At 51.1% G+C, this 17,936-nt stretch overlaps 1 protein-coding gene across 2 annotated transcripts in view; it reads right to left on the bottom strand.

Annotated features, from left to right (window-relative positions):
- The window catches only part of LOC142197054 (tyrosinase-like), a 35,915-nt gene extending 27,447 nt beyond the window's left edge, over window positions 1-8,468 (bottom strand). Inside the window, exon 1 of one of the 2 annotated variants that reach the window (XM_075267086.1) lies at window positions 8,394-8,468. The gene's annotated coding sequence lies outside the window, so the exon portion shown is untranslated. The remainder of the gene's footprint in view (window positions 1-8,393) is intronic. The other variant, XM_075267095.1, reaches the window with a different exon arrangement.
- Between the last annotated feature and the right edge of the window lie 9,468 nt (window positions 8,469-17,936).

Below are 17,936 nucleotides of genomic sequence, written 5' to 3'. Positions count from 1 at the left end.
TATCCAGAAGCAGAGGGAGCAGAATTGGGTACAGGAGAAGAAGAAGGTCGGAGGGAATCCAGCATTCAACAATCCGGAGTACTTACGCTGGGTTCACAGCAGCATTCGGATCTCCGTTCTAGGTTTCCGTCTTCTGCCAGCAGAAGACGGAAAACTGTCAGACTGGGTCCGGCCGTGAGCACCGGGGAGTGTTTTATGCTCTCCGCGGTGAAACCAGTTTTATTTTTAACCGGACACAGAGTCGGACATGCAGGACTTTGTGTACAGTTAAAAAAAAAACACAGTTTTGCCGCGGAGATGGAGGGACATGAATCTGGGGGCAGAGATGGAGGGACATGAATCTGGGGGCAGAGATAGAGAGGACATGAATCTGGGGGCAGAGATGGAGGGACATGAATCTGGGGGCAGAGATGGAGGGACATGAATCTGGGGGCAGAGATGGAGAGGACATGAATCTGGGGGCAGAGATGGAAGAGGGACATGAATCTGGGGGCAGAGATGGAGGGGACATGAATCTGGGGGCAGAGATGGAGGGGACATGAATCTGGGGGCAGAGATGGAGGGACATGAATCTGGGGGCAGAGATGGAGAGGACATGAATCTGGGGGCAGAGATGGAGGGGACATGAATCTGGGGGCAGAGATGGAGGGACATGAATCTGGGGGCAGAGATGGAGATTACATGAATCTGGGGGCAGAGATGGAGGGACATGAATCTGGGGGCAGAGATGGAGGGGACATGAATCTGGGGACAGAGATGGAGGGACATGAATCTGGGGGCAGAGATGGAGAGGACATGAATCTGGGGGCAGAGATGGAGAGGACATGAATCTGGGGACAGAGATGGGGGACATGAATTTGGGGGCAGAGATGGAGGGACATGAATCTGGGAGCAGAAATGGAGGGGACATGAAACTGGGGGCAGAGATGGAGGGGGGACATGAAACTGGGGCAAGCAGTGATCTTGGGTCTGTTTGTTTTGCTGCGCGGTGTCTGCACGAGTCATGCGGAGAGTGAAGTAGCTCATGAAGCACTTTACCATGCAGACACCATGCAGAAAAAACACAGACCCCATTATATTCTATAGGGTCATACGCTCACCGCTTGTCAGTGCGTTCAGTATTCCGTAGAGATGGAGGGGGGACATGAATCTGGGGGCAGAGATGGGGGGACATGAATCTGGGGGCAGAGATGGAGGGGACATGAATCTGGGGTCAGAGATGGAGGGACATGAATCTGTGGGCAGAGATGGGGGGACATGAATTCTGGGGGCAGAGATGGAGGGGACATGAATATGGGGGCAGAGATGGAGGGGCATGAATCTGGGGGAGATATGGAGGGGGGACATGAATATGGGGGCAGAGATAGAGGGACATGAATCTGGGGGCAGAGATAGAGGGAAATGAATCTGGGGGCAGAGATGGCGAGGACATGAATCTGGGGGCAGAGATGGCGGGGACATGAATCTGGGGGCAGAGATGGCAGGGACATGAATCTGGGGGCAGAGGTGGAGGGAAATGAATCTGGGGCAGAGATGGAGGGGACATGAATCTGGGGGCAGAGATGGGGGGACATGAATCTGGGGCAGAGATGGAGAGGACATGAATCTGGGGGCAGAGATGTAGGGACATGAATCTGGGGGCAGAGATAGAGAGGACATGAATCTGGGGACAGAGATGGAGGGACATGAATCTGGGGACAGAGATGGGGGACATGAAACTGGGGCAGAGATGGGGGACATGAATCTGGGAGCAGAAATGGAGGGGACATGAAACTGGGGGCAGAGATGGAGAGGACATGAAACTGGGGGCAGAGATGGAGGGGGGACATGAAACTGGGGCAAGCAGTGATCTTGGGTCTGTGTGTTTTGCCGCGCGGTGTCCGCACGAGTCATGCGGAGAGTGAAGTAGCTCATGAAGCACTTTACCATGCAGACACCATGCAGAAAAAACACAGACCCCATTATATTCTATAGGGTCATACGCTCACCGCTTGTCAGTGCGTTCAGTATTCCGTAGAGATGGAGGGGGGACATGAATCTGGGGGCAGAGATGGGGGGACATGAATCTGGGGGCAGAGATGGAGGGGACATGAATCTGGGGGCAGAGATGGAGGGACATGAATCTGGGGGCAGAGATGGCGGGGACATGAATCTGGGGGCAGAGATAGAGGGACATGAATCTGGGGGCAGAGATTGAGGGAAATGAATCTGGGGGCAGAGATGGGGGGACATGAATCTGGGGGCAGAGATGGCGGGGACATGAATCTGGGGGCAGAGATAGAGGGACATGAATCTGGGGGCAGAGATTGAGGGAAATGAATCTGGGGGCAGAGATGGGGGGACATGAATCTGGGGGCAGAGATGGCGGGGACATGAATCTGGGGGCAGAGATGGCAGGGACATGAATCTGGGGGCAGAGATGGAGGGAAATGAATCTGGAGCAGAGATGGAGGGACATGAATCTGGGGGCAGAGATGGAGGGGACATGAATCTGGGGGCAGAGATGGGGGGACATGAATCTGGGGGCAGAGATGGGGAACATGAATCTGGGGGCAGAGATGGAGGGACATGAATCTGGGGGCAGAGATGGAGAGGACATGAATCTGGGGGCAGAGATGGAGAGGACATGAATCTGGGGTCAGAGATGGGGGACATGAATCTGGGGACAGAGATGGAGGGGACATGAATCTGGGGGAAGTGATGGAGGGGGACATGAATATGGGGGCAGAAATGGAGGGGACATGAATCTGGGGGCAGAGATGGAGGGACATGAATCTGGGGGCAGAGATGAAGGGACATGAATCTGGGGCAGAGATGGAGGGGACATGAATCTGGGGGCAGAGATGGAGGGACATGAATCTGGGGGCAGAGATGGAGAGGACATGAATCTGGGGGCAGAGATGGAGAGGACATGAAACTGGGGGCAGAGATGGAGGGGACATGAATCTGGGGGCAGAGATGGAGGGACATGAATCTGGGGGCAGAGATGGAGATGACATGAATCTGGGGGCAGAGATGGAGGGGACATGAAACTGGGGGCAGAGATGGGGGACATGAATCTGGGAGCAGAAATGGAGGGGACATGAAACTGGGGGCAGAGATGGAGGGGGGACATGAAACTGGGGCAAGCAGTGATCTTGGGTCTGTGTGTTTTGCCGCGCGGTGTCCGCACGAGTCATGCGGAGAGTGAAGTAGCTCATGAAGCACTTTACCATGCAGACACCATGCAGAAAAAACACAGACCCCATTATATTCTATAGGGTCATACGCTCACCGCTTGTCAGTGCGTTCAGTATTCCGTAGAGATGGAGGGGGGACATGAATCTGGGGGCAGAGATGGGGGGACATGAATCTGGGGGCAGAGATGGAGGGGACATGAATCTGGGGGCAGAGATGGAGGGACATGAATCTGGGGGCAGAGATGGCGGGGACATGAATCTGGGGGCAGAGATAGAGGGACATGAATCTGGGGGCAGAGATTGAGGGAAATGAATCTGGGGGCAGAGATGGGGGGACATGAATCTGGGGGCAGAGATGGCGGGGACATGAATCTGGGGGCAGAGATAGAGGGACATGAATCTGGGGGCAGAGATTGAGGGAAATGAATCTGGGGGCAGAGATGGGGGGACATGAATCTGGGGGCAGAGATGGCGGGGACATGAATCTGGGGGCAGAGATGGCAGGGACATGAATCTGGGGGCAGAGATGGAGGGAAATGAATCTGGAGCAGAGATGGAGGGACATGAATCTGGGGGCAGAGATGGAGGGGACATGAATCTGGGGGCAGAGATGGGGGGACATGAATCTGGGGGCAGAGATGGGGAACATGAATCTGGGGGCAGAGATGGAGGGACATGAATCTGGGGGCAGAGATGGAGAGGACATGAATCTGGGGGCAGAGATGGAGAGGACATGAATCTGGGGTCAGAGATGGGGGACATGAATCTGGGGACAGAGATGGAGGGGACATGAATCTGGGGGAAGTGATGGAGGGGGACATGAATATGGGGGCAGAAATGGAGGGGACATGAATCTGGGGGCAGAGATGGAGGGACATGAATCTGGGGGCAGAGATGAAGGGACATGAATCTGGGGCAGAGATGGAGGGGACATGAATCTGGGGGCAGAGATGGAGGGACATGAATCTGGGGGCAGAGATGGAGAGGACATGAATCTGGGGGCAGAGATGGAGAGGACATGAAACTGGGGGCAGAGATGGAGGGGACATGAATCTGGGGGCAGAGATGGAGGGACATGAATCTGGGGGCAGAGATGGAGATGACATGAATCTGGGGGCAGAGATGGAGGGGACATGAAACTGGGGGCAGAGATGGGGGACATGAATCTGGGAGCAGAAATGGAGGGGACATGAAACTGGGGGCAGAGATGGAGGGGGGACATGAAACTGGGGCAAGCAGTGATCTTGGGTCTGTTTGTTTTGCTGCGCGGTGTCTGCACGAGTCATGCGGAGAGTGAAGTAGCTCATGAAGCACTTTACCATGCAGACACCATGCAGAAAAAACACAGACCCCATTATATTCTATAGGGTCATACGATCACCGCTTGTCAGTGCGTTCAGTATTCCGTAGAGATGGAGGGGGGACATGAATCTGGGGGCAGAGATGGGGGGACATGAATCTGGGGGCAGAGATGGAGGGGACATGAATCAGGGGGCAGAGATGGGGGGACATGAATTCTGGGGGCACAGATGGAGGGGACATGAATATGGGGGCAGAGATGGAGGGGCATGAATCTGGGAGAGATATGGAGGGGGGACATGAATATGGGGGAAGAGATGGAGGGACATGAATCTGGGGGCAAAGATAGAGGGAAATGAATCTGGGGCAGAGATGGCGGGGACATGAATCTGGGGGCAGAGATGGTGGGGACATGAATCTGGGGGCAGAGATGAAGGGACATGAATCTGGGAGCAGAGATGGAGGGACATGAATCTGGGGGCAGAGATGAAGGGACATGAATCTGGGGGCAGAGATGAAGGGACATGAATCTGGGGCAGAGATGGAGGGGACATGAATCTGGGGGCAGAGATGGAGGGGACATGAATCTGGGGGCAGAAATGGAGGGGACATGAAACTGGGGGAAGAGATGGAGGGACATGAATCTGGGGGCAGAGATGGAGGGACATGAATCTGGGGGCAGAGATGGGGGGACATGAATCTGGGGCAGAAATGGAGGGAAATGAATCTGGGGGCAGAGATGGGGAACATGAATCTGGGGCAGAGATGGGGGACATGAATCTGGGGACAGAGATGGAGAGGACATGAATCTGGGGGCAGAGATGTGGGGACATGAATCTGGGGGCAGAGATGTGGGGACATGAATCTGGGGGCAGAGATGGAGGGACATGAATCTGGGGCAGAGATGGAGGGCACATGAATCTGGGGGCAGAGATGAAGGGACATGAATCTGGGGCAGAGATGGAGGGGACATGAATCTGGGGGCAGAGATGGAGGGGACATGAATCTGGGGGCAGAAATGGAGGGGACATGAAACTGGGGGCAGAGATGGAGGGACATGAATCTGGGGTAGAGATGGAGGGGACATGAATCTGGGGGCAGAGATGGAGGGGACATGAATCTGGGGGCAGAAATGGAGGGGACATGAAACTGGGGGCAGAGATGGAGGGACATGAATCTGGGGCAGAGATGGAGGGAAATGAATCTGGGGGCAGAGATGGGGAACATGAATCTGGGGGCAGAGATGGGGGACATGAATCTGGGGGCAGAGATGTGGGGACATGAATCTGGGGGCAGAGATGGAGGGACATGAATCTGGGAGCAGAGATGGCAGGGACATGAATACATGAATCTGGGGGCAGAGATGGCAGGGACATGAATCTGGGGGCAGAAATGGAGGGGACATGAAACTGGGGGCACAAATGGAGGGGACATGAAACTGGGGGCAGAGATGTAGGGACATGAATCTGGGGGCAGAGATGGGGAACATGAATCTGGGGGCAGAGATGGAGGGAAATGAATCTGGGGGCAGAGATGTGGGGACATGAATCTGGGGGCAGAGATGTGGGGACATGAATCTGGGGGCAGAGATGGAGGGACATGAATCTGGGGACAGATAGGGACATGAATCTGGGGACAGAGATGGGGGGACATGAATCTGGGGGCAGAGATGGAGGGGGGACATGAATCTGGGGGCAGAGATGTAGGGGACATGAATCTGGGGGCAGAGATGGAGCGACATGAATCTGGGGGCAGAGATGAAGGGACATGAATCTGGGGCAGAGATGGAGGGAAATGAATCTGGGGGCAGAGATGGGGAACATGAATCTGGGGGCAGAGATGGGGGACATGAATCTGGGGACAGAGATGGAGAGGACATGAATCTGGGGGCAGAGATGTGGGGACATGAATCTGGGGGCAGAGATGTGGGGACATGAATCTGGGTGCAGAGATGAAGGGACATGAATCTGGGTGCAGAGATGAAGGGACATGAATCTGGGGCAGAGATGGAGGGGACATGAATCTGGGGGCAGAGATGAAGGGACATGAATCTGGGGCAGAGATGAAGGGACATGAATCTGGGGCAGAGATGAAGGGGACATGAATCTGGGGGCAGAGATGGAGGGGACATGAATCTGGGGGCAGAAATGGAGGGGACATGAAACTGGGGGCAGAGATGGAGGGACATGAATCTGGGGCAGAGATGGAGGGAAATGAATCTGGGGGCAGAGATGGGGAACATGAATCTGGAGCAGAGATGGGGGACATGAATCTGGGGACAGAGATGGAGAGGACATGAATCTGGGGGCAGAGATGTGGGGACATGAATCTGGGGGCAGAGATGGAGGGACATGAATCTGGGGACAGAGATGGGGGGACATGAAACTGGAGCAGAGATGGGGGACATGAATCTGGGGACAGAGATGGAGAGGACATGAATCTGGGGGCAGAGATGTGGGGACATGAATCTGGGGGCAGAGATGTGGGGACATGAATCTGGGGGCAGAGATGGAGGGACATGAATCTGGGGGCAGAGATGTGGGGACATGAATCTGGGGGCAGAGATGTGGGGACATGAATCTGGGGGCAGAGATGGAGGGACATGAATCTGGGGGCAGAGATGGGGACATGAATCTGGGGACAGAGATGGGGGGACATGAATCTGGGGGCAGAGATGAAGGGGGGACATGAATCTGGGGGCAGAGATGTAGGGGACATGAATCTGGGGGCAGAGATGGAGGGACATGAATCTGGGGCAGAGATGAAGGGACATGAATCTGGGGCAGAGATGGAGGGAAATGAATCTGGGGGCAGAGATGGGGAACATGAATCTGGGGGCAGAGATGGAGGGACATGAATCTGGGGACAGAGATGGAGAGGACATGAATCTGGGGGCAGAGATGTGGGGACATGAATCTGGGGGCAGAGATGTGGGGACATGAATCTGGGTGCAGAGATGGAGGGACATGAATCTGGGGGCAGAGATGGGGGACATGAATCTGGGGACAGAGATGGGGGACATGAATCTGGGGGCAGAGATGGAGGGGACATGAATCTGGGGACAGATATGGAGGGACATGTATCTGGGGGCAGAGATGGAGGGGACATGAATCTGGGGGCAGAGATGGAGGGACATGAATCTGGGGGCAGAGATGGAGGGGACATGAATATGGGGGCAGAGATGGCGGGGACATGAATCTGGGGGCAGAGATGGAGGGACATGAATCTGGGGGCAGAGATGGAGGGGACATGAAACTGGGGGCAGAGATGGAGGGACATGAAACTGGGGGCAGAGATGGAGGGGACATGAATCTGGGGACAGATATGGAGGGACATGAATCTGGGGGCAGAAATGGGGGGACATGAATCTGGGGGCAGAGATGGGGGACATGAATCTGGAGACAGATATGGAGGGGACATGAATCTGGGGGCAGAGATGGAGGGGACATGAATTTGGGGGCAGAGATGTAGGGGACATGAATCTGGGGGCAGAGATGGAGAGGACATGAATCTGGGGGCAGAAATGGAGGGGACATGAATCTGGGGGCAGAGATGGAGGGGGGACATGAAACTGGGGGCAGAGATGGAGGGGACATGAATCTGGGGGCAGAGATGGGGGGGACATGAAACTGGGGGCAAGCAGTGATCTTAGGTCTGTGTGTTTTCCGCGCGGTGTCCGCACGAGTCATGTGGAGAGTGAAGTTGCTCATGAAACGCTTTACCATGCGGAAAAAACACAGACCCATTATAGTCTATAGGGTCCTACGCTCAGCGCTTGTCAATGCCTTCAGTATTCCGTTCGGGGGTTTCCAAGTGGACTCGCCAAACCGATTACCGAAGAACATAGATGTGAAGCAGGAATAAGCGTCCGTAATGGCAAGACCAGAATAAGTCAAAACCAAATGTGAAACTTACAGTTAGAAGATGGATCCAATCATCCAGACGTGGCAGAGCTTCAGCACCAAGTGCAAGGCAGTGGTGAGACTTACTGGAAACAGGGGCGCATGCATGCCGCTACTTATAGAGGATAACCCCGCCCCCTTCCAGAATCCCCAAAATCAAAGTGCAGATGGGAGCGCCATACTGGGCAACAAAAAAGAAGCAAAAGACATCAATAATAGCAATCAAGCCTACGATCAATAAAAGAGACTCCACATCCTGCCAAGACTGATAGAGCCAAGAGTCCAAAGCCTGGCTAGTAAACCAACAACTGCAATCTATTACTTAAAGGGATATTCTCCCATGTACATAAAAATCTGTAGATAATTAAACGTTAAACGGGGATACGACCACAAATGAAGGAACTTTCTAAGGTCAGAAAATCAGCCCTGATGTCCTTCTAGTGGCCGGGATATCTTCTGATACATGGAGTGTCCCTGTCTGCTAACCCGGCTACAATAAGAAGATCATAGCTGGTCCCTGACAAGTCCCAGACCATAGGAAGTGTCTGCATTAGTGGTCATAACCATTGGCAACCGATCAAGATAAAAGACTGTCACCACTAAGAGACTCTGCAGAATGTTTAATCTCCCTATATTATAAAAATGAATTCTTGTCCGTCTGTCTGTCTGTCTGTTCTCTAATGCAAACCAAACGACTGGACCGATCTTCACCAAATTTGGTACAGAGATACTTCAGATATCCGGGAAGGTTTAAGACGAGACTCCAACTCGCTCGGACGTACCGTTGCTGAGATACAGCATTCCAAACACAGTGCCCCCCCCCCTTAGCCAATACAAACCTGCAAGACTTTCACTCATATTCCAACTGCAATACACACGGTCACTGCACATGTACAATACAACACTGATATCCAAACTGAGATACACGCATTAGAGGATTAGATACACAGATCAGCACACAGTATCACATGCCACAGGATTAGATACACGGGTCTGCACACAGTCCCACACACCAGAGGATTAGATACACAGATCAGCACACAGTCCCACAAACCAGAGGATTAAATACGCATTTCTGCACACAGTTCCACATACCGAAGGATTAGATACACGCGTATGCACAAAGTACCACACCCCGGGGGATTGGATACACGCATCTGCACACAGTTCCACACACCAGAGCATAAGATATGCACATCTGCACACAGTACCACATGCCGCAGGATTAGATACGCGCGTCTACACACAGTTCCCCACACCGTAGGATTAGATACGCGCCTCTTCACACAATACCACACAGGGGAGGATTAGATACGTGTGTCTGCACACAGTACCACACTTTGGAGGATTAGATACATGCCTCTGCACACAGTACCACAAGTCAGAGAATTAGATACGCGTCTCAGCACACAGTACCACACAGGGAGGATTAGATAAGCTCATCTGCACATAGTACCACATGCCAGAGGATTAGATACGCGCATCTGCACACAGTACCACACAGGAGAGGATTAGATACGCACATCTGCACACAGTACCACATGCCGCAGGATTAGATATGTGTGTCTACACACAGTTCCACACGCTGTAGGATTAGATACGCGCCTCTTCACACAATACCACACAGGGGAGGATTAGATACACATGTCTTCACACAGTTGTACACGCCATAGGATTAGATACACGCGTCTGCACACAGTACCACACGCCAGAGTATTAGATAAGCGCGTCTGCACGGAGTACCAAATTCCATAGGATTAGATACGCGTGTCTACACACAGTACCGCATGCCGTAGGATTAGATACACGTTTCTGCACACAGTACCACATGCCATAGGATTAGATACCCACGTCTACACACAGTTCCACATGCCGTAGGATTAGATACGCGCCTCTTCACACAATACCACACAGGGGAGGATTAGATTCGTCCATCTGCACACAGTACCACAAGCCAGAGAATTAGATACGCGTCTCAGCACACAGTATCACACGGGGAGGATTAGATATGCGCATCTACACACAGTACCACATGCCATAGGATTAGATACACGTGTCTGCACACAGTACCACATGCCGGGGGATTGGATACGCGCGTCTACACACAGTTCCACACGCCGTAGGATTAGATATGCGCCTCTTCACACAATACCACACAGGGGAGGATTAGATACACGTGTCTTCACACAGTTGTACACACCATAGGATTAGATACACACATCTGTACACAGTACCACATGCCGTAGGAATAGATACGCGTGTCTACACACAGTACCGCATGCCGTAGGATTAGATACGCGTGTCTTCACACAGTACCACATGCCGTAGGATTAGATACGTGCGTCTACACACAGTTCCACACGCTGTAGGATTAGATACGCGCCTCTTCACACAATACCACACAGGGGAGGATTAGATACACATATCTTCACACAGTTGTACACCCCATAGGATTAGATACACGCGTCTGTACACAGTACCACATGCCACAGGATTAGATACGCGCGTCTACACACAGTACCGCATGATGTAGGATTAGATACACGTGTCTGCACACAGTACCACATGCCGTAGGATTAGATACGTGCGTCTACACACAGTTCCACACACTGTAGGATTAGATATGCGCTTCTTCACACAATACCACACAGGGGAGAATTAAATACGCGTGTCTGCACACAGTACCACACGCCAGAGTATTAGATAAGCGCGTCTGCACAGAGTACCAAATTCCATAGGATTAGATACGCGTGTCTGCACACAGTACCACATGCCGTAGGATTAGATACCCACGTCTACACACAGTTCCACATGCCGTAGGATTAGATACGCGCCTCTTCACACAATACCACACAGGGGAGGATTAGATACGTGCATCTGCACACAGTACCACACGACCGAGGGTTATATGTGCGTGTCTGCACACAGTTGCACACGATGAAGGATTAGATACGTGTGTCTGCTCTAAGTACTACATGGGGGAGGATTAGATACGCACATCTGCACACAGTTCAACATGCTGGAGGATTAGATACGCATGTCTTCACATAGTACCACCGCCAGAGGATTAGATACACGTTTCTACACACAGTATCACACGGGGAAGGATTAGATATGCGCATCTGCACACGGTACCACACGCCAGAGGATTGGATATGCACATCTGCACACAGTTCCATACGCTGGAGGATTAGAAACGCACGTCTGCACACTGTACCACATGCCGTAGTATTAGATACGTGCGTCTGCACACAATTTCACACGCCGGAGGATTAGATACGTGCGTCTGCACACAGTACCATACGCCGGCGGATTGGATAAGCAGGTCTGCACACAGTACCACATGCCGTAGGATTAGATACGTGCATCTGCTTACAGATCCACATGCCAGAGGAATAAATACACGCATCTTCACACAGTTGTACATGCCATAGGATTATATACACACGTCTGCATACAGTACCACATGCTGTAGGATTAGATACACGTGTCTACACACAGTTCCACACGCCATAGGATTAGATACGTGCCTCTTCACACAATACCACACAGGGGAGGATTAGATACGTGCATCTGAACACAGTACCACACTTTGAAGGATTAGATACAGGCCTCTGCACACAGTGCGACATGCCAGAGAATTAGATACGCGTCTCAGCACACACTTCCACATGGGGGAGGATTAGATACGCGCATCTGCACACAGTACCACACCAACAAGGATTGGATACTTGCATCTAAACACAGTACTACACGGGGAAGGATTAGATACAGCTTTACTCCATGTCTCCATAACAACTGATCACAGGTTTTTCACTGACATTCAAAATGAGATACACATAATCACATGACGCTTATGGACATACACACAAACCACATACAAAATACACCAGTGCAAAACTGGGCAATTCTTATGGGGCCACTACACAAACATAACATGTAATATACCCGTGCGAAGCCGCGTCCTCCCTCTAGTTACTTATATTTGCAAAAATGTTTAAGTTTTAATTATCTACAAATATAGATGTGATTATGTAGATGGGAGACGCCTTTAAAGATAAACCTAGAACATATACTGAATGACCGGGAGGTGAAGTTCCTGCTATACGCCGACGACCTCCTACTCCTGGCCCCCACTGAGAAAGACCTCCAAGAAAGCCTGTCAGTGCTGGAAAAATTCAGCACCACATGGGCCCTACCCATCAACCAGAAGAAGACCAAAGTCATGGTATTTCAGAAGAAGGGCCACAATAAAGCCTCCACCACCCCACAATTCACACTGAACGGCTCCACACTGGAGAAAACCAACAGCTACACCTACCTGGGGCTGGAGCTCAGCCAATCAGGAAGCTTCAAAGCAGCAATAGAAACCCTGAAAGCAAAAGCCTGCAGAACCTTCTACGCCATCAGAAGACAACTGTACCACCTCAAACCACCGGTGAGGGTCTGGCTGAAGATATTTGACGCAGTCATCTCCCCGATCCTTCTCTATGGCAGCGAGGTTTGGGGCCCAGCCACCTACCCAGACTAGTCAAGGTGGGATTCCAGCCCAACAGAGAACTTCCACCTGGAGTTCTGCAAATACCTGCTCCATGTCCATCGCAACACATCCAACATGGCCCATCCTTTCCACTGGACACTTTACAAATTCACTAGAACCTGAAAGTGGATAAATAATTGGAAACCTTCTATGCTCTACATTAATATGGACAGAAACATAAATTTAAACCGAAAGAAACATTAGCATGCGCTCATCACAATTCCTGATATGACAGCTGCGTTAAGCAGGGTGCAGGGTACAACACAGACCAGGCCCAAGCACCAGGAAGAGGTGTTATAATGGCTAGCGGATAATGCTTCCAGCTGCTTTTCCAGCAGCCGGTCAGTCTCTACCTGCAGTCGTGTTCATACCCAAGAGTCTGCCTCTCCTTCCTCCCAACATGCCCAATCTTCCCAACAGACTCATCCCACCCTTGTCCCCTCCCAGGATCTCTTTTTGGGTCCTTTTACTGTCTCTCCCTCTGTTGAACCACTTCTCAAATCCCAGGAGCTACCAGATGACTTTGTGTGTCCTGATGCCCAAACACTGGAGCATCCGCCATCACCTGGCAATTTTGTGGTTGTGGACCCGCAACCGGCGTTTCCCTGCATCAGTGATGATGACGAGACACAGTTGCCGTCAGGGCAAGCTGTGGTTATGTGTGGTTTGCAGTAAGGGGAGAGTGAGCAATTGGAAGAGGAGTTGGTGGACAACGAGGCCACCGACCCAACATGGACAGGGGTGATGTCTAGTGGGGAAAGCAGTGTAGATATGGAGGCAAGCGCAGCAGCAAAAAAGGTGTCTAGAGGCAGAGGCATGTCCAGAGGCAGAGGACAGCTGCTTCACAGAAGCCAGGCCAGAGGCAGCAAGGTCAAAGATTTTCCGTGTACTAGCCACTCGCCCAAAACTCGTCCATGTTGGCAACCTCCCTCGATAGTGTGGAGATTTTTCAATGTATTACGTAAACACTCGCTGGTGGCAGAGAGGAGATTTCCTCCATGAGGCTAACAACTGTCATCCGGTCCACACCCAGCAGGGGCACACTCTCCAAGGCCTGGGACACATTAATGGCACCCACTCGCCAAAGTACTGCCACTGAGGGGCCTAGTGTCACCAGGAGGGATAAGTATAGGCGCATGTTGCGGGAGTACCTGGCCGACATCAGCCCTGTCCTCTCCGATCCCTCTGCGCCCTACACTTAGTGGTTCTACAAGTTGGATTTGTGGCTGGAACTTGCGCTGTACGCATTGGAGATCCTTTCCTGCCCTGCTGCCAGCATGCTTTCCGAAAAGGTCTTCAGCGCTGCCGGTGGCATAATTACGGATAAGCGCAGCCAGCTGTCAGCTGACAGTGCTGACCGGCTGACTTTCATGAAAATGAACAGCCACTGGATAGACCCATCATTTTCATGTCCACCGGTGTCAGCACCCTGACATGAAGTTGCATGTGTGTGCTCACCCTCTACAATTCCTCCTCCTCATACTCCTCCACCATCAGCATTGCACAATTCAACTCCTACTAGGATCAATCAACCCTGATTCCCCCAACTCTGCTGGTTAGAGTCTCAATCCACCCTGATTCCCCCCAACTCTGCTGGTTAGAGTCTCAATCCACCCTGATACCCCCAACTCTGCTGGTTAGAGTCTCAATCCACCCTGATACCCCCAACTCTGCTGGTTAGAGTCTCAATCCACCCTGATACCCCCAACTCTGCTGGTTAGAGTCTCAATCCACCATGATTCCCCCAAACTCTGCTGGTTAGAGTGTCAATCCACCCTGATTCCCCCAAACTCTGCTGGTTAGAGTCTCAATCCACCCTGATTCCCCCAAACTCTGCTGGTTAGAGTGTCAATCCACCCTGATACCCCCAACTCTGCTGGTTAGAGTCTCAATCCACCCTGATACCCCCAACTCTGCTGGTTAGAGTGTCAATCCACCCTGATACCCCCAACTCTGCTGGTTAGAGTGTCAATCCACCCTGATTCCCCCAAACTCTGCTGGTTAGAGTCTCAATCCACCCTGATTCCCCCAAACTCTGCTGGTTAGAGTGTCAATCCACCCTGATACCCCCAACTCTGCTGGTTAGAGTGTCAATCCACCCTGATTCCGCCAAACTCTGCTGGTTAGAGTGTCAATCCACCCTGATACCCCCAACTCTGCTGGTTAGAGTGTCAATCCACCCTGATACCCCCAACTCTGCTGGTTAGAGTCTCAATCCACCATGATTCCCCCAAACTCTGCTGGTTAGAGTGTCAATCCACCCTGATTCCCCCAAACTCTGCTGGTTAGAGTGTCAATCCACCCTGATACCCCCAACTCTGCTGGTTAGAGTGTCAATCCACCCTGATACCCCCAACTCTGCTGGTTAGAGTCTCAATCCACCCTGATTCCCCCAAACTCTGCTGGTTAGAGTGTCAATCCACCCTGATTCCCCCAAACTCTGCTGGTTAGAGTCTCAATCCACCCTGATACCCCCAAACTCTGCTGGTTAGAAGCTCATTAGAAGTCATGCCAAGTAACACATTGGCACACATGGCTGACTTCATGTTGGGTTGCTTTTCAAGAGAAAAAGGCATAGTTCACATCATGGAGAGCAAACAATGCTGGATTTTTGCAATCCTCGACTTCCGGTATAGGTAAATAATCTCGTCCTTTGTTCTGGTACAGGAGAGGAAAAAAATCACAAAAATGATTGCCACAAGCAACTGGTGCAGAATATGATGGAAATGTTTCCATAAACCCTCACAGGCAGCAGAGAGGAGATTTCCTCCATGATGCTAACAACTGCCATACGGTCCACACCCACCAGGGGAACACTCGCCAAGGTTTGATACACGTTAATGCCCCCCCGGCCAAACTACCGCCACTGAGAGGCCTAGTGTACAAGTATAGGCACATGTTGCGTGAGTACCTAGCCAACCACAGCCCTGTCCTCTCCGATCCCTCTGCGCCTTACACGTATTGGGTGTAGAAGTTGGATCTGTGGCCCTTACGGTGTTTGGAGGCTTCCCCCAGCTGAGGTTTGGGTGATTTTGGTGAGGGGGTGCAAGTACGCCGTGCAGTTAGCCTTGAGAGCTGTCAAATGTGCAAATCTCCAAGCTGAGAGTAACCTTTACCTTCCTTTTCACTCTTTTTCACTGTACCTTCAAGAATCCGGTAACCAAGCAAACTAGCACTATGGATTAACAACTATAAATCGGATGGAAGATCCTGTGGAGTACTTTGTTCCTTTTATTTCTATTGTTAAAGCGTGGACAAGACTCAAGACCTGGAATTTCCTGTGTGCACATGTGCCTGTTACCATCCCCCCAGGAGCTAAGGGCAACATGGACACCATGTGGCATGGAGGAGAAACCTGCATGGAAGTGTGGACTTCTTCTTTCAAGGAGATGATTTTTGGTGTCTATTGCTGATGTGTGAAGATGCTACAGCTGACTGGGATTTCTCTCTATTACTGTGGACACGTGGGACTCTGTTACAGCCTGGGAACCATCGCCCACCTACCCCATGAGTATATGGAAGCTTGGCAAGAGAGCAGCACCCTGTCTACCTGGATGGCTTCAGACTTCTCTGGGCAGTAGAACACAGTGGTAAGAAGAAAGGAGGAGGAGGAGGAGGAGGTGGAGGAGGAGGAGGAAAAAGAGGAGGAGGAGGAGGAGGAGGAAGAGGAGGAGGAGGAGGAGGGCTTGTGATGAGGGATATTTGAGGCATTTTTTGTAGTTAATGGACAATAGCGCTGATGCAAGATACCGAACTATCAGCTGTGAGCAGGAAACCTCACCACCTACCAAAGGAACTACCACATGTTATCATGATAGCTGCCTATGTCCCCCACCTCTGCCTGTTATATCTACATGCTGTGACCCCTCCTCGTGTCCTCCAACCACAGTCGGCTGTATTATTAACATCACTCCGCACAGAGAACTAAATGATCCTGCAGTGTGTCTGTGTTTCTTTCTTTTTTAGTTGCTCTGATTCCTAGGATTTCTCTATCTGCCATGAGCTTGCATGTGCTTCTCTCTTGTTATATACTACTGTACCTTCTATGAAACTGTATCACTGAATATACCCAATGTGGGACTATTAAAGGATTATCTTATCTTATCGGGATATCATTTAGTTTATTGTAGGACGTGCTCAGCGCCTGGTGTTATTATGTAAGGTTGTTTTACCTAGAATGACTTGTAGGATCAGATAATTTTGTAATCCGGTTTAGAGCAGTGCACCTGTATAATTTTGACACGTCTGGCCAGGGTCCGATAGCAATATAAGCCAGCCATAAAGTGCTTGAGTTTATACCTTATGTTAAGCAATGGACAAAAAATTGCAGAGATAAGGGATAAGCAGTTGTGACCCTTTGCACTGTACACTATATAGAGAACATGGAGAGTGGTGTAATTGTACTTGGACTGATTGTCACGTAGGGAGCATGACCAAGATAGCCATGTGTTTTACACAACCAGGAAAGCTGGATTCAGCATATATATATACTATACACAGAGTTTCTGTATACCACTTAGGTGTTTGGGGGTACACACCGTGTAAAGCTGGGTTGAGCGTATATAGCCTGACAAGTGCTGTGTATCCCATTAGATATGCAAGTCTGCCCAAAGTTCCACACACCGCAGGACACGCACCATTGCACAAAATACCACACGCCAGAGGATTGGATACACGCCAATGCACACAGTAACACACGCCACAGGATTAGATACGCACATATACACACAATTTCACATGCCAGAGGATTAGATATGCGAGTCTTCACACAGTGCCACACACCAGAGGATTAGATACGCACATATGCACAAAGTACCACACGCCAGAGGATTAGATACATGCGCCTTCATACACTGTGTATTATAGATATATATAGTCCTAGGAGTCCTGACAGTGTCATACACTATGTATTATAGATATATATAGTCCTAGGAGTCCTGACAGTGTCATACACTATGTATTATAGATATATATAGTCCTAGAGTCCTGACAGTGTCATACACTATGTATTATAGA

This window comes from Leptodactylus fuscus, chromosome 1 (genome assembly GCF_031893055.1).
Source record: "Leptodactylus fuscus isolate aLepFus1 chromosome 1, aLepFus1.hap2, whole genome shotgun sequence".
Taxonomy (NCBI): Eukaryota; Metazoa; Chordata; class Amphibia; order Anura; family Leptodactylidae; genus Leptodactylus; species Leptodactylus fuscus.
This window is presented reverse-complemented; position numbering and strand designations above follow the sequence as displayed.